General features: G+C 40.9%; 11 non-coding genes and 1 pseudogene across 11 annotated transcripts; 3 read left to right on the top strand and 9 right to left on the bottom strand.

Annotated features, from left to right (window-relative positions):
• Positions 1-499: 499 nt before the first annotated feature.
• Positions 500-581, bottom strand: TRNAS-GCU (transfer RNA serine (anticodon GCU)). The gene has a single exon. It is a non-coding gene; the product is annotated as a tRNA-Ser (tRNA).
• Positions 582-3,402: 2,821 nt separating this feature from the next.
• Positions 3,403-3,474, bottom strand: TRNAQ-UUG (transfer RNA glutamine (anticodon UUG)). The gene has a single exon. It is a non-coding gene; the product is annotated as a tRNA-Gln (tRNA).
• Positions 3,475-3,962: 488 nt separating this feature from the next.
• On the bottom strand, positions 3,963-4,034 carry TRNAQ-UUG (transfer RNA glutamine (anticodon UUG)). Its single transcript has one exon. It is a non-coding gene; the product is annotated as a tRNA-Gln (tRNA).
• A 1,079-nt stretch (positions 4,035-5,113) lies between these two features.
• TRNAS-UGA (transfer RNA serine (anticodon UGA)) lies at positions 5,114-5,195 on the bottom strand. Its single transcript has one exon. It is a non-coding gene; the product is annotated as a tRNA-Ser (tRNA).
• Positions 5,196-5,627: 432 nt separating this feature from the next.
• TRNAM-CAU (transfer RNA methionine (anticodon CAU)) lies at positions 5,628-5,699 on the bottom strand. Its single transcript has one exon. It is a non-coding gene; the product is annotated as a tRNA-Met (tRNA).
• A 410-nt stretch (positions 5,700-6,109) lies between these two features.
• Positions 6,110-6,180, bottom strand: TRNAG-GCC (transfer RNA glycine (anticodon GCC)). The gene has a single exon. It is a non-coding gene; the product is annotated as a tRNA-Gly (tRNA).
• Positions 6,181-8,133: 1,953 nt separating this feature from the next.
• Positions 8,134-9,150, bottom strand: LOC102986259 (histone PARylation factor 1-like; annotated as a pseudogene).
• A 2,338-nt stretch (positions 9,151-11,488) lies between these two features.
• Positions 11,489-11,560, bottom strand: TRNAW-CCA (transfer RNA tryptophan (anticodon CCA)). The gene has a single exon. It is a non-coding gene; the product is annotated as a tRNA-Trp (tRNA).
• A 1,987-nt stretch (positions 11,561-13,547) lies between these two features.
• On the top strand, positions 13,548-13,620 carry TRNAR-UCG (transfer RNA arginine (anticodon UCG)). Its single transcript has one exon. It is a non-coding gene; the product is annotated as a tRNA-Arg (tRNA).
• Positions 13,621-17,623: 4,003 nt separating this feature from the next.
• On the top strand, positions 17,624-17,705 carry TRNAS-AGA (transfer RNA serine (anticodon AGA)). Its single transcript has one exon. It is a non-coding gene; the product is annotated as a tRNA-Ser (tRNA).
• A 319-nt stretch (positions 17,706-18,024) lies between these two features.
• On the top strand, positions 18,025-18,097 carry TRNAR-ACG (transfer RNA arginine (anticodon ACG)). The gene has a single exon. It is a non-coding gene; the product is annotated as a tRNA-Arg (tRNA).
• A 2,596-nt stretch (positions 18,098-20,693) lies between these two features.
• TRNAW-CCA (transfer RNA tryptophan (anticodon CCA)) lies at positions 20,694-20,765 on the bottom strand. The gene has a single exon. It is a non-coding gene; the product is annotated as a tRNA-Trp (tRNA).
• Positions 20,766-23,577: the final 2,812 nt, after the last annotated feature.

The raw sequence follows: 23,577 nt of genomic DNA, 5'->3' as shown, positions 1-23,577 counted from the left end.
AGCCCAAGAAACCCATCAGAATCACCTGTGGCCCCTGCAGCCACGCCTGGACGTCACCCTCGGAGATACTGATTCAACTGTCCCGAGGGGTGGAGGAAAAGTGGACATCTTGAGAAAACTCCCTAGTTGCTTGTAATTTGCTACCAGTGTTAGGAACGCAGGCAGGAAGATGGGCTGGGTGGGGAGGGGGTCAACAAGCGTAACGGAAGTCAGAGGGACAGAGGTCAGTTTTTGACAACGGTGGAGAAGCTGGGGAATACGTGAGCACACCTGTGTCTGAGCGGAGGCAGCAGAGTTTGATTCTTAACTCTCTCATCCACGTGAAGTGACTCAAACTCTAATCTCTCTATAAAAGGGGCTAAAAGCAACGTTATTGAGAGTGAAAGTTACCTGTTACCTCAGTTTGTCTCTAGCACAGCACCTACCGACCCTGGCTGGCGAAATGCCTTCCTTACAAGGTACTAAAACCACACTCCCACAGTATAGCGGGGAAATTGAACGACGAGGATGGGATTCGAACCCACGCGTGCAGAGCACAATGGATTAGCAGTCCATCGCCTTAACCACTCGGCCACCTCGTCATTTGCGTAGGAGGCTTTCGATAAAATTGTATTTCTTTACTCAGCAGTGTTCTATTTGCCAAATTATATTATTGTTTTGCTTGCTTTATTATTATTATTAATGAAGACAATGTCTTTTCTCCCTATAAATGACCCTCTTGCTTTGATAAAGGAAGAAAAAATAAAGAAGGGACTGAGGTCCAGCCACTGAGGAAAATAGCATGAAGGATCCTCAAAAAATTAAAAATAGATCTACTGTATGATCGAGCAATCCCAGTTCTAGGTATTTATCCAAAAGAAATGAAAACAGGATACTAAAAAGATACCTGCACTCCCATGTTTATTGCAGCATTTTTCACAATAGCCAAGATATGGAAAGAAATTGTGTCTGTAAACGGATGAATAGATAAAGAAAATGGGGTTATATATATATATACAAAGGAATATTATTCAGCCATGAGAAAGAAGGAAACCCCTGCCATTCACAACAACATGGACCTTGAGGGCATTATGCTAAAAGAGGCACGTCAAACAGAGAAAGACAAATACTATATGATGTCACTTATATGTGGAATCTAAAAATATGTTGCCTTACATGGTGAAAGTGATTTTGCAGATATGATTAAATTGAGGATTTCGCGATGGAAGATTATCCTGGATTATCTAAGTGAACCTAAAGGAGGATCAGATTCATTAGTAGGAAACGTGACTGCAGAAGCAAGAGGCGATACAAGGAAGAGGCCACTAGGTGAAAAAAAGCGAGGAAACATTCTTCCCTGAAGTCTCCAGAGGGAACACAGCCATGCTGACAACTTTATTGTAATCTTTTGAACATCAGAACTGTAAGAGAGTAAATTTGTGTTGTTTTAAGTCACTAAATTTGTGGTAATTTGCTACAGCAGCAATAGGAAGCTAAGACAGAGGTTCTAAGGCACTGACATGACTGGGGCTTAATAGGTGGAAGGAAGCTTGCAGAACTTTTTCTAGAACAATTTTTAGAAACCAGAGGCATTCATGGGGGCTCTTGTTTTGCTGTCACAGAGCACTGAAGGATACATGTTCAAACTGTGGAGAGAGTCAACAGAAAGAATTTAGAGTCCCACTGACAGCTGGGACTGCTGTATTCAGAGACCAGAGGGTTAGCCATCACACCATGGGACCTTGGTGTAACAAACCTTCAAGGTTAAGACTTGTATACTAATGCATCTGGTCTGTTGATCTTTAAAATGTTTCAGCATAGATTCAATCTAAGGAATATTAAGAGAGAGCCTCCTTTAAGGAGGCAGTGGAGGCTCTCAGATGACTACGATAGCTAGGGTCTCACTCTATGGTTTGGATATTTTCAGGTCTGTGTTTAGAGTTCTGCAGCCTACAGAGCATTTGCCTGAGTTCCAGAGGAGAAAAAAGTCACAGGTGGGGCCTGTGACATATGAACTCTTAATCACCCAAGCATGTAATTGACTTATAGGGATCTGATTGACTTTAGGCCGGCACCAGGCAAAGCAAAAAACATGAAGAGGAGAGATTTTAGGGGGGAGGTGAGGGTGATGGGGAGAGGGAAATTTTCAGTATCCAGAGGAAAGAGCAAGGAGTTGGACGTTGATGGCAGAGAAGAAATGCAAGTCTAAGGGAGTGTCTATACATCAGAGTGTGCTCCTGGTTAGGGAAAATGTGAGGGCAAGGTCACCAAAACTGAGACAAGTCCACTGAGATTTGAGGTCCAGGCGCTAACCATTACATCATGAGGCCCTTGAAGTTAGGTCTCTACCGAAAGACTGATGTGTACTCCTAACAGGTCAGTTTATCTTCAAAATAAAATAGGCAACACATAAGCTTGTGGAGTTTGAACAGAGCCTCTCATGGGTACAGCTCTAAGATGCACTCAACAAGGGTACTGCTGTGTAGTAGGAACTTTCTCAGGACAGTGTTAGTGTTTGGAAGCCGATGGAGCACTTTAAGTAGCCTCCAGGAAAGGAAGGACCTGAGTTAGAGGGACTGTAAAACATGAACACCTAATCATTGGAACCAGGACTCTAATTTAGCAGAATCTGAGGAACTCTGGGCAAAAGGCAAAAAGGGCCATCAGGTATAAGGGGAAGTAGGGCTAGAATCCCAGAGGAAGGTAATCAGAGAAAATCTTCTCTTGGCTAGTGGCTCTGTGTTGCTTTGGTTGTTGACTTGGAAGTAACTAGCAGCGCCTACAGCCAGATATGTACATCTGGCTAACGATTTAGGAGAACCATAGGGGGAAAATTGCTAAGATGCTGCTGAGGTCCCAAAGAGATTTGGACTCAAATTGCTGGATTCAGAGTCCAGAGTGCTAACCGTGGGGTCCTTACATGAGGAACTTTCTACTTGCTACTGCAATTTATATATATATATAAAAAATATATATAAATTATATATATTACATATAAATTATATATATTGTTATATATAACATATATTATATATGTTATTATATATAACATACATATATATAAATTATATATAATTTATATAGATATATATTCTTACATTAGGCTGATAGGTTTCGAAGAGGCTTTGGAGAAGAGAAGATTTGCGAGAGGGGCCTCTGAGACATGAAGTGTTAAGACCCTGAGCATACAAATTACTTAGGATCTGACTGTGTTCTGGAACCCAGGCAAGAGTAGTTGTCGAGAGAGTGAATGGTGTTCCAAGAGGCCCGAAGAGTGTACTTTACAGGAGTCCGAGAAGAGAGTAAGTAAGGATGCTCCTCTGGAGAAGGAAGCCTGGGTGGGAAGGTTATGCCCAGAAACCAGTATACATTATCGATTTGAGGGAAACACGGAGGAAATAGGCTGGCCACAAAAACGAAAGTAGGTCCCACCGAGATTTGAACTCGGATCGCTGGATTCAAAGTCCAGAGTGCTAACCATTACACCATGGGGCCACCACTTTAGAAAAATTTATGAATATTCATTAAGAGTCTGTTATTCTATTCAGGGTTTTATGGACTATCGTTTTCATTTAAAAAAATATTCATAGAGAATCTGCTGTATGCCAATCAGCAGAAGCTCCAAGTGAAACGTGACGACCAGGGTTCACAGGCACTACGAACTTCTCAGGACCCAGTTCGTGTTAGAAACTGATGGAACTTGAACCCAGGACTGAGGTCAGGGGTGGAAAACGTGAATAGTCACCCAGGGGGTAATCTAAATTACGAGGATCGGAGGAGATTCTGTGGCCTAGAGAAGGAGGAGGAGCAAGAGAGGACAGATGTGGAATCCCAGAGGAAAGGGTAAGGAAAGCTGTTCTGCAGGACAGTGTCTCCTTGCTGACGGGGATGGGGTATCTTGTGCAAGTGCTTAGGTGTCTCTAGCCTCCTCGAGGTACCACGGTGATTTAAGAGACGAGGAGGGAAGACACTAAAAGACAAACAGGTCCCACCGAGATTTGAACTCGGATCGCTGGATTCAAAGTCCAGAGTGCTAACCATTACACCATGGGGCCCATGCCATTGAGTTGCTCCACGCTTTTAGGAACGTGTCTGCTGTGCGTCGTATGCGCTTCATTGGAAAGATTTGTCTTAGATGAGCGAAGGCCTCACCTTCAGTGCTCCGCAATGCGAAAAGCGTAGCAGAGCTCACTTTCCTTGGAATTTTTTCTCAGGGTCCCCGGAGGGTTTGAGTACCGGCGTTCCTTGCAAAATCAAAACTGTGCCTTTACTGAATTTCTAACCTGGGCCATCAACGTTTGTCTACATATGGTGTCAACACTTAAAAATCCCTTAGGACACGTGTGAATATAGAAAACGCAAGAAGAAAAAAGAAGTTCAAGATAAGATAGGAAATTACTGGTAATTCCTGGAATAAGAAAAAACTTTTTCCTTTTTGAGTATTTTTTCTTCCTTCTTTTTGCTTATCCGCATTTACTAATGGATTGACTGCAAGTTTAATACAAGATGAATTTTTGTTATATTTACTCTTATTTATGTTGCATATACTGTGTGTATATGTATTCGAGTTTTAGCGAGCAAAACAGTTTTGTTGTTGTTGTTGTTGTTTTGAAATTAAGCCAAAATCAGAAAACAGTTTTGAAAATTCTTTAACTGGTACTTCCTCTTTACAATCTGGCCTCCTAAGTGGAATGATAAGAGGGCTCCAGAAAGAGGAAATATTGGAAATTTCTGTTTGAGATACTGATTCCCAAACATCAAAATACTCACGAGTGGAATAGTGATGCACTGGATATACCCAAATTCTTGGAAGAACATCGAAAAAATAGACGCAGGCGAGGTTCGGAAGTCAGACCTGAGCTGAATTTCAGATAGGGAGATAGCAATTGAAAATGAATTAAAGCCTGAGCATTTTTTCAGCATATTTGTGATGGTCTCAGAAATCCCTAGCGTTTACCAAAGTAATTTTCAAAGACTTTCTGTACATACAGTTATACTAAAGGACTAGAACTACCTGCTTCCAAATTTTATGGAGAAAGATAATAATAATCAGTAAAACAGTATATTCCGTGTTGTTTTACCGTTTCTATAGCTGGTACAGCAGGTATTTTTACGTGGAGGGAAAACAAAGCTCCGTAGCCGGCAGGATTCGAACCTGCGCGGGGAGACCCCAATGGATTTCAAGTCCATCGCCTTAACCACTCGGCCACGACTACATAACTGACTAAGCTCTCTAGATATATTCCCATGAGGAATAATATCTTTCCTCTTACAAACGTGCTTTAATTTCGACAACAGTTCTGGAATGCCTGTCATCATGGTAAAAACCTCAGCAATCTGCAGATTGAGATGTTGGTTACAGACGTAATTACAAATTGTAACACTTGTCTGACTTACAAGATACCAAAGACCTTACCAAGGTCACATTCCAATCCCTAAGAGGTGTAGTGGTCTCCAAATCTGAGAGATCAAGTTACCAGACGTAATGAGTAAGATTTACCTCTGTTAAAAACGAGAAGTATGTATTTTTAACAAACCACTTAGGGGATTCTTACACATCCCGAACTGTCCCACAAGCTCGATCTGATGGTCTCTTGTAATCTTTATTCTAACTAAAATGAAGTTTCAATCAAGAAACATGCGAAGGCTAGCAGAGGATGGTTTCGATCCATCGACCTCTGGGTTATGGGCCCAGCACGCTCCCGCTGCGCCACTCTGCTAACATACATACTTACTCTTTTCAATTCATATTTCAAGGGGATAAATTTTGGCACTTTCTTGGCTCTAACAGATTGTGAATATCTACGGCTGTAAGAGTAGGAATACTCTATGTCCACACGTGGCTACACTCCACCTCCAAATACTACCGACTTAGAATTCACCTTCGAAAGACTTCTATCAGTTGAGGTAGGAGTTTCCTTGAGCTCGGACAAGATGACTTTCCAGGTTATTGGAAAACCAAATGCACGCCAACGGGTACAATTTATAAAGTTGAAATTGTAAAAGGAGGATTAACTTTGCTTCTCTCAGCCACACCCGGATACCAGAAGCGTAATTCTCTTAAAATATTTTTTGTTTGTTGTTTTTCAGGGAAAATATTTTACTCCGCAGCCAGGGGAAAAGGAAGAACTGCATTGGCCGGGAATCGAACCCGGGCCTCCCGCGTGGCAGGCGAGAATTCTACCACTGAACCACCAATGCCCTGTCTGCTAATTCCTTTGCTTGTCTTCATATAGTTATAATTATATTGTCCCTAAATTGTTAGTAAAATAGTGAAGATGTATGTTCTTTTCCCTAGGATTTTCTTAAATCCAGTTAAATAAAAGACTATATCTAAATGTTCTAGGAAAACCTGTGAACTAGAAGGAAGCTGAAACTGCTGATATGTGACTCTTGGAGGCTTTTGAAAATGAAAAACACCTAAAAATACCCGACATATAAAAATATCTTTCTCCATCCCTCCCTCAATTTATATCTTTAATGAAAACACTTTCTGAAAATCTCTCATTTAGGATGCAAGCAAGTTCGGTTAATTACTAGGCCAATGTTCTCAATTCAAGTTTGAAACACCAAGTTACTTCATTTTGGAAAAAAGACCTTCTATTGTCCTTCTGTTTATGGAGACCCAAGTTTGGCACGGAGGGTATTGTCAACGGAAGCAGGATAACAAAGAAAATAATAAAGGAAAAAAAGAATTCTCCCAATTCCTTCTTCTTACTTGCCCCTGGAAAGGATGACCACCAGTTGCCGAGGTCTCTGTGGCCCTTTGGAACAAAAAGCCAAAAGGGGCCTGGAAATAAATAAGAGTTATCATCTCTGTTTTTCAGGACTTTTCAGTTCGTTTGGAGAAAAAACCAACAAGAGAAAACCATTGACGATCAATGAAAATAATCTCCTGAAATGAGTCTTGAATTTGGGCTTTAGGAAAGTAATGGACTCTTGATAGCCTGGATTACAAAGCATGTGAAAGCCAGGAGGTTTTTCACTCTAGTTTCTAGCTCTTCACCTCTTCTTCAGAATAAAGAAGTTGTAGTATTTATTTGACAGCTGTGATTAGGATGCTTTGAAGGGAAAGAATTGCAGAAAGACTTTTAGCAAATTAGGAGGTTATTAATGTTGCTCTTAAAGGAAGAATTTGGGCCATAAATTAGGTTTCACCAAATCCTAGCAACAGAATAATACATAACTGAACAGTATGAGAGATACAAATAAACTTGGTCAAGTTACCTAATTTGTTTGTTTACTCATACGTAAATGGAGCCTAGCAGTAGTTGACTTACATTCCTCTAAGGACTGTAAAGGTATTGTAAATTAAAATGATGCCTATTAAAACCTTGAAAAATAGTATAAAACCACCAGATAAATATTAGCTACTGATTTTTTATTTCATGGAACTTTTTAATGAACCACTGAAAGTCAGAAGTTGTATCTTCTATTATAAACAGAAATCTTCAGTATAATGATCATAGATGGTGTTCATGTTAGTTGTACTGAATTAGTTGCATAGTGTAGGCTCTTCTAAAACAAATATCTAAAGTATGTTCTTTATGTGTGATATAAAAATAATCTTTACAATGTTCACTCTATTTCCTCAGATTTTATTTACCATTTCTCAAATGCTACCGCCTCAAAATGTCACCAAAAACCTCACCGAAAGAACAAAGCTAAGTTTATTGGACAAGAGAGAACACTATCTCAGGAGTCTTAATAGTGTCTCAGAGGGGAGAGGAAAAAGTTTAGCTATTTAGTGAGATTTTCAAAATCTGGATTTTTTGGTGAGTCAAAGTAGTAAGGACTGGATAAGGATCATGATATATTTTAGGACTGGTAGACACAGTTAGGAGATGATTTTGAGGTAGAATGTTGTATTTATTATCTATTGCTGTATAACACATTGCCCTAAAACTTAGTGGCTTAAAACAACAAAAATTTACTATCTCATATTTTCTGTGGGTCTTAAATTAAGGAGTGGCTTACCCAGGTAGGGTGTCTCTTACAAGGTTGCACACAAGATGTTGACAGAAGTTGCAGACATCTGCTTACTTGGGGCTAGAGAATTTTCTCCTTCTTCTCCCCCTCCCCCTCCTTCCTCTTCCTCGTCTTCAATGTGTCCATCAATTTACTCCTCTGTATTCCTTAAAAACAAAATAAAAATCACAAGTTTAATACCAATGCTTTAAGTTGGTCTCTATTTTCTTTACTTCTATTTGCCAGATGATCTTCAATGATTTCTGGAAAGAGATTCCTCTTCAACAGATTACATACAGGAGGTAAAAGCTGGCCAGCAAGTTTATGAAAATAATGTGAACTCTAGCAAAAGAGGTCCATTCCCAACTCAAGCCCCATGCCATAATCACATTCATCATTAGCAAAATGCACAGAAGTCATAATTTCCTGAATGGGGGCAAAAACTTTTAGTCTCTCTTCATCACTTGTTGCCTCAACAGTTGTCTTGCAAATTCTCTTGAGGTTGGCATCTGTTTCAGGGAGCTCTCTGTACCCAACATCATTTCTATTTACTGGGTCAATCAAGCCAGCACCAGGAATGGTCTTTGTCACAACTTTCTTATCTCCCTGCTTTCTTATCTCTCTGGCTGATTCTGTGAGCTTTTCATCTGTGTTTTTCAAGACACTAGTTTTCTTTTTATCTGTTACTTCTTTAAGCCTTTTCATCAAAAATAATTGACTGCAACAAACACTTTATCTTCATTTTGAACAATTATATAATTTTTCTTTGCTTCTTTTGTGCCCACATATACAGGAGGTTCATCAGGAGAATTCTTGAATTACCTCATGTGGAACTGAGTTTTATTATCTCCAATAAATGGTGTGGTACTCAGGAGTATCATAGTACTATTTCCCCTTAAGGTTAAAATTCAGACTTGCTGATTTTTTCTTCATTTTATGTTTTTTAGCAAGGACATCATAAGGACCCAGCAATTGAATACAAAGCTTGTGGACAGTGAATCAGCTGGTTTTTCAGGATCAAGTTCTTCATAGAACTTCCAGAAGTGATAGAAATCGTGAAGCAAAGAAAGCTTATAATGCTTTCCTAGTTCTTTTTAAAGGTCACCAGAGATATCAGCTTCATTTACTCATCTTCACACCAACTGCTTTTTCACACTGTTGCCCCTCCCCAACCTGCCTGTGCTCCCTGCCACTGCCAACCATTCTGGAGAATTCTCTTCGAAACTCAGTCACTTGGCTATTGAATTGAAACTCCAGTTTTTCACCACATGGGCCTCTCCATGCGGGTATCCTCCTGACAGGGCAGCTGGCTTCCATCAGATTAAGTGGTCCAAGACAGAAACCTGAAGAAGCTTCAACCTCTTAGTACTTAGTATGACAATGCCAACTTCCACATTATTCTATTCACTCAAAGTAAGTCACCAAGTCCAGTCCACACACAAGGGAGGAAAATTAGTCTCCATGTCTTGAAGGAGTGAACATGTTTTGAAACTAAAGCAAGCGCTGAAAGAGTACTGCATGTAGTCTGGTAAACTGTCATTTGATGCCTTCTATTAAGAAGTTGATGGATCTTTCAAGAGATTCCTGGAATAAACAATAAAGTTCTTGGAATAAACAAAGTTAGGTGCAATTTTTATCTTTCTGAGCAAGAGTCCCCTTCTACTGGCTGTTAAAACCTACTTCCTAGTATTCTGAATTTTTTTAATGAAGGTTTGGTTTGACATTTTATGGAAATGATATGTTGGCTTCCACACCGAAACAGATGAGAATATAACATGCCCTTATCAAATAAATATTGGAGTCAATAAATATGGCTATAATATATAAGTATGTCAGATACTCTAACTAGATGATATGCTGGGGGTGGAGGTGGAGAATGAGACCCAAATTCTTGGCTCAAGATAAATCTAGTGAAAAGAGAAGAGCATATAGAAAATCTAAAATTGGGAAATCCATGTGTGAGTTAGAGTAAAAATGTCATGTATGAAAATCAGTCATCCGGACCTGATTACTACCTTGTCGTGACCACCTGTTATAAGGTTTGGACCTCAGATTTACTGGTAGAGCAAACTCAGTGAAATTATCACCTGAAGGGAATTAGGCCCTAGAAACTGATTCTCACTAGTAAGACTCACAGGATCCTGATGTTACAAATCAGGATACAATTTATTAATATAGAAGGGAGTCTATAAAATTTCAAGACTGGAATACTCATAGCCACAATTCAGATCGCCTTGATCCTGGTCCTGAGGCTCTCTAGAGGCCAACTTAGTAATAAGAAGGAGGCCTTATGACATACCATTGACAAGGACTCCCTCTTTGACCAAACTTTACTCAGGCTCCTCTGAGCCCTCCTCGCTGCTAAGCCTTAACCTTGGCCTACTGAGTCCAATTTTAGCAAGACTCCTGCTAAGCCAGTTTATTGAGAATCCCTCTACGCTTGATAACAAATCAAGCTCCTGTTTGTAATTTTCCATCCTCTGACCCCCCTCACCCTGTCCACTTGCTATAAATCCCCAGCTGTCCTTGCTATTATTCAGAGTTGAGTTCAGTTGTGTACTGGAGTCTCTTACTATCCTAGCTTGAATAAAAATCTGTCAGATCCTTTTTAACAAGTGTCCAGTGCAATTTCTCTTTAACACTCTCAGAGGAAAAGAAAGTAAGGCCCTGCCCTGGGACGGAGCAACACCATTTGAGGAACTGAAAGAAGACCTCTGTGACAGGGTTAATCAGAACGGTTGCTTCTTATTTTGTTTTAAGCTGGGGAATGTCAGGACAAGATTTGCATTTTTTTTAAAAAAAGCATAATAAGGACACTGATCTAACTGAGAAAGAGGAGGTCTGGGAAGAGGACTTAAGAGGTTCATGTCAATACCCGGGCAAGACATATGATGGAAGGAAGGAGGCCATTGTGGTAACGAAGAGAAGAGGATACATGGGATATAACACTTTAGGAGGTAAAACTCCCAAACTCCCTGCTCGGATTGGGAAAAGGAGGGGCGGGGTGGGGGGAGGAGGAGGAGGAGGAGGAGAAGAAGAAGTGTCCAGGATGGTTCCAGGTTCCAGGCTCAGCGGGGTACTGGCGGGCAATGAAGCTGAGAAAAACGCACGACTTGTTGTAGGCAGATAGGCAAAGGAACAGTCGGCAGGCAAAAGAGCGCCGAGGGTGAGCCTGGGAAAACGCCAACATTTTAGGGCCTTAGTGGTCCTCAGCAGTTAAAGACGCGGAAAGAAACGATCATAGAAGATAGGGAAACCAGAAGACTATGCATTCTCTGGTGCCAAAAAGGAGAGTTTTTAAATTAAATCTCTCGGTTAAAGAAAGTTGCCCATTTGGGAATTCGTCCTCGTTCTAGAATTCCAATGGCAAGTTAGGGGCAAACGTATGCCACTGAAACTCTGTCAGAGCAGGTAATCTGTTTTCTTTACCTCATCTTGGGCTTGGAAGCCTTAACTGGTCTCAAGGCCGACTACACATGCCGAAGTGGAAAGAAGCCTTGCTCTTCATTTCTCCCCCCGCCCAAAAGGGAACCCGCAATTCTGACCCCGACGTGATTTGAACACGCAACCTTCTGATCTGGAGTCAGATGCGCTACCGTTGCGCCACGAGGTCACACGGAAAGATGACCTTTCTTCTCAATTAGAATTTAAATAATGCTTTCTCCTCGCCCCCAGGTTCTAAAGATTTATTCCTTTTTATTGGTAGATTTGATCATTTTTCCTCGCCACTATTCATAGCTTCGCTAATGCTTGGTGGAAAAAGATAAGGGATTAACCAGATTAAATATCAATCCAAAAAGCCCAAGTGCTCCATGTAGGGGAAACTCAGTGGTTTCTCGTGTTCGATCTTTCCACTTGTCGGAATTCTCCTGTTTTGAGAAAAACTGTGTACGTACTGAGTTTAGATCCGCAATGAAACAGGAATAAGAATTGCCACGATGTTCGAACTACCACTTTTCCTATAAATTCACTAGACTTCTCCTCTTCTGAGAAAGACTACCAGCCTTGCACTGCCCTGCGGTGTCAGACCTCGCCTCCCACTCCCCCTCCCCTCCTTTCTCAGCGCTCGCCTGACCTCATTCTCAACCTGGTGACAAACTGCTTTATCCTCAAAAGCCCAGCGTAGATGGCATGTCTTCCCGAAACCCTCAATTCTCAGTGGGATTCCGTGGGCCTTCGGGTCTCTACCGTGTACACGTGCCATTCAGTTCACAACAACTCGAAGCAAATTGCTAATATTTACTGAGTTCTTGCCATTTTCTACCAGCCCTGTGCTAGTAGATCTTCCTCCAGCCAGTGATTCTTAAAAAGTGCTCGCGACCAGGAGCAGGTGCATCAGCTGGGAACTTGTTGGCAATACAAGTCCTCGGCCACACCCCAGGCCTACAGAATCAAAAACTCTGGAGGCAGACCCCAGCACTCTGTGTTTTAACAAATCCTCCCTGATTGTGATGCAGGGAAAAGTTTGAGAATCACTGCCCCAGCCTAGCCACCCGAAAGTTTGCTCACTCAAAAAAAAAAAAAAAAAAAAGATTAACTTTCAGGCTTCTTCCAGGATGGTGGAGGGGCAATGTGGTATTAGTTTGCTGCCATAGCAAAGGACCCCAGATTGAGTGGCCTAAGCAACAAGTTTATTTTCTCACAGTTCTGGAGGCTAGAAGTCCGAGAACAGCCCTGTCAACAGGTTCGTAGATGGCAGTCTCCCTGCGTCTTCAGGTGGTCTTTCCTCTGTGTGTCTGTGTCCTGTTCTTTTTTTGATAAGGACACCAGTCATTGTATCAGGGTCCACCCATATGACCTCATTTTACTTTAATTACCTTTTTAAAAGCCCTATCTCCAAACAAAGTCACACTCTGAGGTACTGGGAGTTAGAACTCCGACATATGTGGAGTAGGGCGGAGGCACGAGGACACAATTCAGCTCCTAACAGGCAGTTCCCAGGTGAAGCTACTGCTGACAATTCCTGAGCCTGGCATGGAGCGTGAGGATGGAGGTTTTGTGGTGTAAATCTCATAGCCTCTTCGCTTTTCCTACACGACCTCTTTGGGATTCAGCCTTCTCGGGTCTGACAAGTCAACTATCACACTTCAATCGGCTTTCCAGGTTACATAATTTTGTTGCTATTATCTCCTCTCCCGAACTTTTGGTCCAATTTGAATTTATGTTTTAGAGTTGTTTTGAGTGGGATTTCTGGAGTGCACAAAAGTGAATTCTTGTCTTTCATCCACAATCTTTACCTGAAAGCACCGCAAGGCAGCGGTGGTTCCCTGAGTATATAAAGCAATCCGGCTCTATCTTTTCCTCTCCTTCATCTCTCAGCCCAAGCTTTCTTTCCCTGCTGTGGCCTTTCTCCCTGATTTCCATCAAAAGGTAAAGCACTCTATTATTTGTTATTATGTTATAACTCCTTGGTAGTTACGTCGGTTGTAACTTTGCAGTACTTTTGACCGTTAGGTTCAATTTGTTTCCCCAGCTAGACTGTAAGATTTTTGAGGCGTTGGAAATGCTTTCGTTTGCAAAAGTAATTTCAGTGTTGCAATTATAGTTGAGATTATTTTCTTTGAACAAATTAGCTAAACAGAACAGCATTTTCACTGCAGGACCACGTGGCCTAATGGATAAGGCGTCTGACTTCGGATCAGAAGATTGAGGGTTCGAATCCCTTCGTGGTTGCTATGGGGTCAGCCTATTGCTACTTAAAACTACCTGAAGACATGCAGGGTGAGCATTCTTAACAAAACAATTTTCCTAGTTAAAGCCGGTAATCAGAAATCTCCTTTTCATCTTGATAGTTTTATACTCCATGTACCTCCGCTCCACACCCTTTCCTTTGTTTTTTGTTTCTTTTTACCCGTCCAGTGTCTGCTTATCTCTGTCTCCACAGTATCCACCAAACAGTCGGTTCTCGGTTCTCCCGGTCTGCTCTCCGCAAAATTTGGTCTGCGGACCAGTGGCAACATCCGGGAGCTTCTTAGAAATGCAAGGTTTCCCAGCCAGTCCCAGTTCCGTCTCAGCACTACACTTGAACTACAAAATTACAATTTGGGGAGTGGGGCTCAGGAATCTGGGTTTTAACCAACTACCCAAAACTGAGTCCTATACACACAAGAGTGTGAGAACCATTCTGGACCTTATAGCTGCATAACGTCTCTCAGGTTCTTCCAGCCCACTCGACGATGGTGCAAATACCTCAGACACTGCCTTTCATGATTTAGCGCCAACTACCTGCGTTCTTTTTTCTCCTTTTTTTTTTTTTTTTTTTTTTGCAGGTGCAGTTTGCTTCCTCGGAGATGGGGTTGATTTAGTTATCTTTACAACGAGATTTCTCCATTGGACACTTAGTCCGTCAGCTTACTTTATTTTTTGAATGTACATATTTTTTTGTTGTTGAGGTATAGTTGATTTACAATATTATATTAGTTTCAGGTGTACAATATAGTGATTAAAAATTTTTATAGGTTATACTCCATTTAAAGTGTAAAATATTGGCTATATTACCTGTGCTGTAAAACATATCTTTGTAGCTTATTTGTTTTATACATAGAAGTTTGTACCTACCTGTCTTCTAAGACTGTTACAACAGGGGAAATGTGAAGCTGCCACAGAACCCCGAGGGAAGTCCGGGCTGCAGGGAAAGGCAAGAAAAAGGTCAACAAATTTGCCAAACTGCCTTCTAACAAATGCAGGAAAATGGTAGAAGACTCACCATCTGTAATCCTTAGAGAAATAATAGACCCAGGAAAAGAGCATTAATGATCTTAAAACCCTTAGGAAAAGGTTATTGGGAAAAAATATGTGTGTGGTCAAGTATCACCCCAAGATTATTTGCTAGTTGCAAAGAGAAAAAGAAAGAGCCCTGGGGGCACTACTTTATCTTCACCATCAGTGGGGTATCCTGACAAGTGCCTCCTGATGTGAAGTACTGTACAAAGTGCACAGTGTCAAGCCCACAATTTTTAACCTGAATCTAATGTAAGTCATCAAAGGGTTCTAACCAATCATTTAGACTTAACTTCTAGTTTAGAGTAGAGGAATAAGCTAAAAGTTGCCATGAGGAATCAGTGAGACAAATTCAGAATGTGGGACATTCTAGAAGAGGCTTGGACTTTTTAAAAAGTCAATGTCAAAACAATAACAACATCAACAGACAGCTGGAAGCCTGTTCTAAACTAAAGGGAACTAAGGAAACATTACAACCCAAAACAGTGAATGAACTTTGGTGGGATCTGGGTAAGAGAAACTGGCTCCAAAAGACATATTAAAGAAATTTAAATAAGGATGGGATATTAGATGTTTTTATAAATAATTGCTAGATTTTTTTAGTTATGATAATGGTATTGTGGTTATATGAGACATGTTTAGACGATACACGTATATGTATATAGGGTATGATGTCTTCAAATGAATTTCGTATGATTCAACAGAAAAAGGCAGATAAGACTAAGAGGGCAAAATGTTAATTATTGAATCTGGGTGGTGGCTATACAGATAATTCCCTATTCTTTCAACTTTTTTAAATGTTTGAAAATTTTTATAATAAAAGTTTAATTTAAAAAAAAAAACTTGACAGAAGCTGTCCTGTTTAAAGAAAAGCTCTGACGGAAGAGCACAGGGCTCCTAGGAGACAAAACAGAGGGTCAGCAGCAAGAAACCAGCACCCTGTGAGGAAGGGCAGATCCTTTATGCCTCAGGAGTCCAGACTCCCTTGACAGAGTGGCCAGAAAGAGAGCTGAGAAGGTTAGATAGATGCCCGTGATGAGGGCCTCCTGTGCCATCTGTGATCTTCCCCGCCGGCTACAGAGTAATTTTAAAGACTTTAAAGGAGGGAAGGGACCCAATCTGATTTGCGTTCTCAGATGAACACAGCAGTTAGTGTTGACATAGCCCTACCTACGTAATCTGCCCTAAAGTACGTCTCTGGTGTTATCTCTTGTTGCTGCCCCTCTCTGTACGCCTCCAAAAAGCAACGTTCCAGCCAGACAGCACTTTCTTCCATTTCTCCCCTATTCTATGAGGTTTAAGTCTAGACCACCACTCCCCTCTCCAATTTGGCTCTCTCCCACACATCCTTCAGATCTGAGTTTAAATATGATTCATTCCACATACATTTACTGACTGTCCATTTGCCCATTCAGAAGTAATAAAGGTATAACTGGAATATTTCTTCGTGAAAATTGGAGTCTAATGAGTGACTCTCTCCAGGCAGCCACCTAAGATATTCATGACTGGGATCTACATTTTTCCGTGGGCTACTACGGCACAGCGGACCTCTCACTTGTCATACTCAATGGTAAATGTTTACTTCTGTAATTGTTTATTCTAGAAATCGCTCAGAAGAGTGGCCACACTTTTCTTGCTCTCCGCTGAATGAGCAGCACCTAGCCAAGTGTCTGGCATGCGATTGTGCCCAGAATAAAAATTTTGAAACAATGAAGAAATGAATGAATCTGTTCAGGGACAAGGGACAGAGGCCAAAAGACTTCCAAGAAGTCGTTGCAGTAACTCTTATGAGAAACTGTTAGAAACCGATCTAAGAAAATGGGTCTGACCGTTGGGAGGAAGAACCAGATCTGAGAAAAAATTAGGAAGTTGAACCAAAGACCTGGTAACCTGTGGGCTGTGGAGAGAAAATCAGAGAGAGGACGGATAAGGAGACTTCTGAATCTTTGGGTTTGCTACCTGGGTGCTCCTGTCAAAAATTTGGGTTGTTGGAGGAGTTTCAAGTTTTGGGGGAAGGGATAGAGCATTCGTTTGGGGATCTATTGCTTTTGAGGTGCCCATGGACATGCAAAAAGAAATAACTAGGACAATTGTATATTCTGGAGCCCAGAAGAGAGGTCTGGGCTGGAGATAACTTTCAATCCATCAGCACATAAGCTGTGGTTTATCAATCATGCCCTGTCCTTCTTCTGTTCATGGAATGAAGCTGTTGATGAAAAACAGAATCTTCTACTTGCACATTAATACACCCACATGCACACACATACAGATAAGATTGTGATAATGGTTGTGTAGTTTCAGAAGAGTGGAGATCCTGGGGTTCTGTTCTTGCTTTGGAGGTGGTCTTTGCAAATATTTTTAAACATTATCCATAGAGTATCAGATAAAGTTGTTTTTCCTCTTGTGAGAAAAGGCCCCATGCAATGAAGTGGATCTGATTCTCAGAAATATTTTCTACTTTCCTATTTTATTCAAAAATATTCTATCTACTGCTTTAAAATATATTTAGCTTTACAGAGAGACAGAAGATAGGGTTCCCTGTGGAACATTTTGATAGATCCTCATTCTTGAGTTTTAAAATGAGGGTTACAATAGCTGCTGACATTTGTTGAGCCCTTACTATATTCCAGGCACTAGACTAAATGTCTGAAGACTTAGGGTACCTGTAAGGAACAGCTTTGTCAGATTATTTATTGAGGACAAATCTCCTACTCCAGCAAAAATAGGGATTTTTTAAAGTATTGCAATATATGGTGATTTGCTTTCTAGAAAAGACCAAAGAGCATTCTCAGTTTACCACATGCCGGAATTGAAGTTGGTTGAATCCTCTTCGGTTTCATCAACTGTTAATGGAACTTAGCCTCCTTTGTTTTGCCCTTTCTAATTCCTAAATACTGAAGTAGCTTAGAATAAATGATATCTAGTAACATGAAGAAGATTAAATACACTTGTGTGTGTAGTCGTGGCCGAGTGGTTAAGGCGATGGACTAGAAATCCATTGGGGTCTCCCCGCGCAGGTTCGAATCCTGCCGACTACGCTTTGCCTTCTTTACAACGTACAAAATTTGTGTTTCTTTCTGCCTGGTAGGATTGACCTCCAATTTCAAGTTACTTTTTAAAATATTAAACATTCTCTCAGACCTTTTACAAGCTACATCAAAACAGAGTTCTCATAGACCACGAAGGAATCCTACTGCATGAGTGAGAAAGAAGAACCAGTAACACTTTCTTTTAGTTCAGTTCTGAGGTTTTAAGGTTCGCAAGCTGAAAGGAAAGATTTCACACATTCATGTTTAGAGCAACAGTAATGCCGCTACTTCCTTTTTCTAAAAGTGTAAGCTATCAAGGCTCGAGGGTGGGCCAGTGGCGCAATGGATAACGCGTCTGACTACGGATCAGAAGATTCCAGGTTCGACTCCTGGCTGGCTCGTTACTTCCGTAACTCTTTTCTTTTAAGTTCTACAAATTCCCATCTTTCCCAGGCCTCTGCGTTAATTTTTTTTTAAGTTAAAAATGTATTTATTTTATAATATCACTTTATACAAAATGACAAAAATGTTAATAAACAGACTTCAGCTATAGTTCGCTACTCTTCTTTTACATACACACATTTTCTTTAAATCACATCCCTAAACTGATTGTTTTCGAAACTGATGAATCCTTACATAAGATGTGTGAGGGAAATTAAAAGAGGGGACCTTTCAAATGCATCATTCTTTTGAGAGTTAAGATTGGAAGTCTCACAAAGAGAAGACTTCTAGATAGCAATTTTTTCTTCTCTCTTTTTTTAAGATTTAGTTTTTTAGAGCACTTACTGGTTCACAGCAAAATTGAGAGGAAAGCACACACACCTTCACACATGCATAGCCTCCCCCATTATCAACAGAGCAGGTACATATGCTACAATCGATGGATCTACTATGGACCAAAGTCCACAGTTTTCATTATAGTTTCCCCTTGATGTTGTACTTTCTATGGGTCTGAACAAATGTAGAATGACATGTACCCAGCGTTACATGATCACGCAGGGGATTTTCACTGCCTGAAAAATCCTCTGTGCTCTGCCTATTCATCCTTCTTCCCCTCACCAACCCCTAGCAACCAATGATCATTTTACTGTTTCTGTAGTTTTGCCTTTTCCAGAATGTCATATATTGGAATGATACAGTATGTAGCCTTTCAGATAGGCTTGTTTCACTTAGTAATATGCATTTAAGTTTCCTCCACGTTTCTCATGGCTTGGTAGCTCATTTCTTTTTAATGCTGAATAATATTCCATTGTCTGCACGTACCACAGTTTATCTATCCATTCACCTACTGAAAGGCATCTTGGTTGCTTCCAAGTTTTTGCAATTATGAATAAAGCTGTTATGAACATCTGTGTGCAGGTTTTTGTGTGGACGTATGTTTCAAATCCTTTGGGCAATTTAACAAGGATGGCAATTGCTGGATGGTATGAACTGCCAAACCATCTTCCACAGCAGCCCTACCATCTGCCTTCCCACCAGGAATGAATGAGAGTTCCTGTTGCTCCTCCTCCTCACCAGCATTTGATGTTCAGTGTCCTGGATTTTGGCTATTCTAATAGATGTGTAGTGGTATCTCATTGTTGTTTTAATTGCATTCTTCTCAAGATATATGCTTTTCATATGCTTAAAAAATGAGCCAAAGATCTCAACAGACACCTCACCAAAGAGGATGTACAGAAGGCCAATTTTCTCAATAAACTCTCTTCTCCCAAAGGTCTCTTTCAGGAGGAAAAGTAACCGCCTTTAGCAGAGGATGGTTTCGATCCATCGAATTCTGGGTTATGGGCCCAGCGCACTCCCGCTGTGCCACTCTGCGGTGAGCGCGCGCGCACACACACGCACACACACACACACACCCACACACACACACACACCCTCACATAGTTAGTATTCAGCTTTTTTCAGACTTGCCTTTTTTTTTTTCCCAACCTGCAGAATTAAATGTGTTCTCGCTCTGTCTCTCTCTCTGTTTCTGTCTCTCTTTCTCTTCCCCCATACCAGGAATCTGTCTTTTGTAATGCGATGGCCAAGGGCCTGAACTAACTACTAAGAATAGGGTTAATAAGAAATGGATAAAGATTACTTTGGATACTCTTCCCCATGCACAAAGGCATGCTTAGATGTAATGTCTGCTACTAGGTACATTATGTGTGTGTACATTACATCTCTAACAAAATATCTGCTGATATTCCATATGTCATGTTTTAAAAGTCATTCTAAATTATACAGAATAATAGGCTCTGATGAAATAATTGTGCTTTCCCTTTCTTCCATGCTGTCATGTGATGGTTCATAATCTGTTGGAGGGTTCTCGAGTCCCAGGTAAGAAATAATGCACATTCCTGTACATTTTTTTTTAACATAGAGTTTTAGGGGGTTCAGAGAACTTCTAGCTCAGAGGATTAACTTTCTCTGATGTAATGGTTCATTTCCTCTAGTCTCAATTTGGCAAAACAAAACAAAACAAACAAAAAACTACGTTCAGGTTTTCTGCATCCGGAAATGAACTGACTTTCCGTGGTTTGCAGGAGTAGGGGAATCGCAGAGAGCCAAGAATCTGCTTGCTATGTAAGCTCTCTAGCAAGGAAAAGCTGACCCAGGTGTGAAGCAGGTGAGCTGAGGTCACCCCCTCGAATCTGACTAGTTGTCTGAGAAGATCTGCTAAGCTTCTGACGGTTGGAGAGAGTATGTGGGTCAGGAGATGGGTCAGGGAGCACAGAAGTGAGCGTGAAGAGAAGGCTGGGAGTTAGCGAAGAGTGAAATTCAGAACGTTTGCAACGAAAGAAAAAATGTCTTTTGCAATAAAAGAATAAAAATGTCTTTCTGGGCCCAGAGATAAACCCCCAAAGCACGTAACAGTAGTGTACACCTACCTATTTATTTACTTTCGAAAGGTGTTTTAAGGGTATCCAACTTTGGAGAAAGCAGGGAAGGCATTTTTGTCGTTCTCTACGTTTCACTGCGTAGACCAGTGCACCCCACAGACACTAAAACGGTTGACCCCGACGTGATTTGAACACGCAACCTTCTGATCTGGAGTCAGACGCGCTACCGTTGCGCCACGAGGCCCTGCGGGGGCCCCCCTTCCTCCTTTACCTGTCAACCTGATCTATGAAATTAATTATCTGTACTAAGTGAAGACCACGCAGCTGGATACAACATAATGCCTAGTGGTCTCCTAGGTCAAAATGCGGTCCATCCGCTCACTTCCAGATTCTCTCTGCCTCCGAATTACTTCTACTGATATTTTCATTGCTTCCTGTTCTATTTCATTCCTTTTCTTTCCTAGTTTTCTCCGTATATGTCAAAAATAGACGTTCGGGGGAGTTTTTTCGTTTTTGTCTTTTTAGAAATAATAGACATTCGGTTATAAAGTCGGGCTTTTGGGATTGGAGTAAGAGTAACAACGAGTGTTACTCTTACCCCTCTCCCTAATCAGGGACGCTAACCAGGGTTTTGAATTTGTTTCCAAAGTTGATGGTAGATTCTAACCACATACTAGTGTTTCCGTGAAATGAATTCACCCAGGGCCGGCCGGTTTAATTGTGCCACATCTCATCTGCTAGACAACGGCGTTTCCTTACACCCGCTCTTGTCCTTAGTTGAAATGATCGATTTCATACTGCGAGAGTTCTTTCGAATCTTATCACTGGATCTGAAACTGCCCCTAAGAAGAGCAGGAAATCTTTTTTGCTGGAGGAAGCAAGCGATCCCGGCACCATGGTTTGACCTGTTAAAGAGCCTGTCTGGAAAACTGCAGGCGGGTTTCGAATCTCAATGAGATTTTTTTCCCCGAGATGTAAATAAGGGAGAGGTCGCTTTGAACTCCTAGAAAAAGATATTCTGAAAAATGAATCCTGAGCTCTGGACCCATTTTTCAAGACTAAGAACTGGAAACTTTAATTTTCAGAGAGAGGTGCATTTGTTTTACAGTGGTGGATCATTTTTCAGAATATCCTGTCCAGTAGTCTCAAAATTGTGTACCTCTGATTCTCCTTATCTCTTTTCCTTGCTTTTCCTAGGCTAGATGCTGCATACTATATATCAGCATCTAGTATACCATATATTTTACTTATATATTTATTGATTACCTATTGAAAATAACTAAACTAAAAGCTAAGGCGCAGCCTCTTTAGGGGCCCACCTGAGAGGTCAGCTTGCCCTCCACATAACATATCCTCTTTGGCTACCACACCCACCTCACCATAGCATGGCTACCACTCCCTGCTAAGAACAAACACCAGGAAGTTGACCCAGAGGGATGGTGGCCTCTCTAAGAAATCAGACTCTCAGACTTGATATATGTCCCTCATTTTGGTTGTGGATCCCCTGTGACACAGAACACGTGGTAAATTATTGCAGCAGAGGCTGCTAGAGTAGTTATCAAAGTCTGTTTCCTTTTCTTCTTGGAAATACAATGGTCTTGGTCTGTTCGGGGTGCTATCACAAAATATCATAGAGTAGGTGGCTTAAACAAAAAAAAACTTTTATTTCTCACAGTTCTGGAGGCTGGGAAGTCCAAGATCAAGGCATCAGCAGTTCAGTATGGCTGTGTCCTCACATGGTGGAAGAGGCCAGGGAGTCCTCTGGGGTCTCTTTTATAAGGACACTAATCCCATTCATGAGGGCTCCACTGAATCACCTCCCGAAGGCCCCACCTCCAAATACCATCACACTGGTATTCAACATATGAATTTTGGGGGGAACACAAAGATTCAGTCTAAACTACATTTCCTAGCCTCCCTTGCAATTAGTTTCGGCCATGTGGCTGAGATCTGGACAATGGAATGTGGAAAGAATTGTAACCAGCCAGTTTGAAACCTTGAAGCTTGACCCAGGAAAGCCTCTCCTGGTTTGGGGGGTTCTTCTCTATGTCCCTTTGCCTTTCTATGTGTCAAACGCAGAGGACTCCATGGTCCTAGACTCCAAAGTCACACGGTAGTCTCTCAGCGACCATGTGAAGACCAGCCAGAAAATCTGCACTAGATGTTGCCTGAGAGAAAAACATTTATTGAGGTGAAAAACTGAGATTTATGGGGGGTTTTTATGGGTTTTTTACGGGTGCTATAAAGCAACTGGTATCACTAATACAATAGTGTTTTACTATCACTTGCTTATTAATGTCCCACATTTTAGTGCTTAACTCTAAATATCATAATTACATCTTTCTTATAATACACCAAGTGATAAAGTAATGGGAGTCATTAGCACACACATGCTACACATATGGCAGAAAATACACAAATTTCTCCAAAATTCTAAAAATTATTACCTCGTTAATAATGTATAATTATTGTGTAAACTAATTTAGGATTCTTCCTGCACTTCACTTCCTCAACTTATAAATCCAAGCTGGGCAGAAATATAGAAACGTGCAACTAGAGATTATCTTACTAAGTGAAGTAAGTCAGAAAGAGAAAGACAAATACCGTATGGTATCACTTACATGTGGAATCTAAAATATGACACAAATGAACCTAACTATGAAACAAAAACAGAATCACAGACATAGAGAACAGACTGGTGGTTGCCAAGGGAGAGGGGGTTGGGAGAGGGATGGAGTGGGAGGTTGAGGTCAGCAGATGTAAGCTTTTATACATAGAATGGATAAACAACAAGGTCCTACTGTATAGAACAGAGAACTATATTCCATAGCCTATGATAAACCATACTGGGAAAGAATATTTTTAAAAAAGAATGTATATATATATATATGTATAACTGAATCACTTTTCTATACAGCAGAAATTAACACATTGTAAATCAACTATACTTCAATAAAAATATATTGATCAAGAAAAAATAAAGCTTTGTACACATTAAAAAAAAAAAAAAGAAAGAGGGCTTCCCTGGTGGCGCAGTGGTTGAGAGTCCGCCTGCC

Source organism: Physeter macrocephalus, chromosome 18 (assembly GCF_002837175.3).
Source record: "Physeter macrocephalus isolate SW-GA chromosome 18, ASM283717v5, whole genome shotgun sequence".
Taxonomy (NCBI): domain Eukaryota; kingdom Metazoa; phylum Chordata; class Mammalia; order Artiodactyla; family Physeteridae; genus Physeter; species Physeter macrocephalus.
This window is presented reverse-complemented; position numbering and strand designations above follow the sequence as displayed.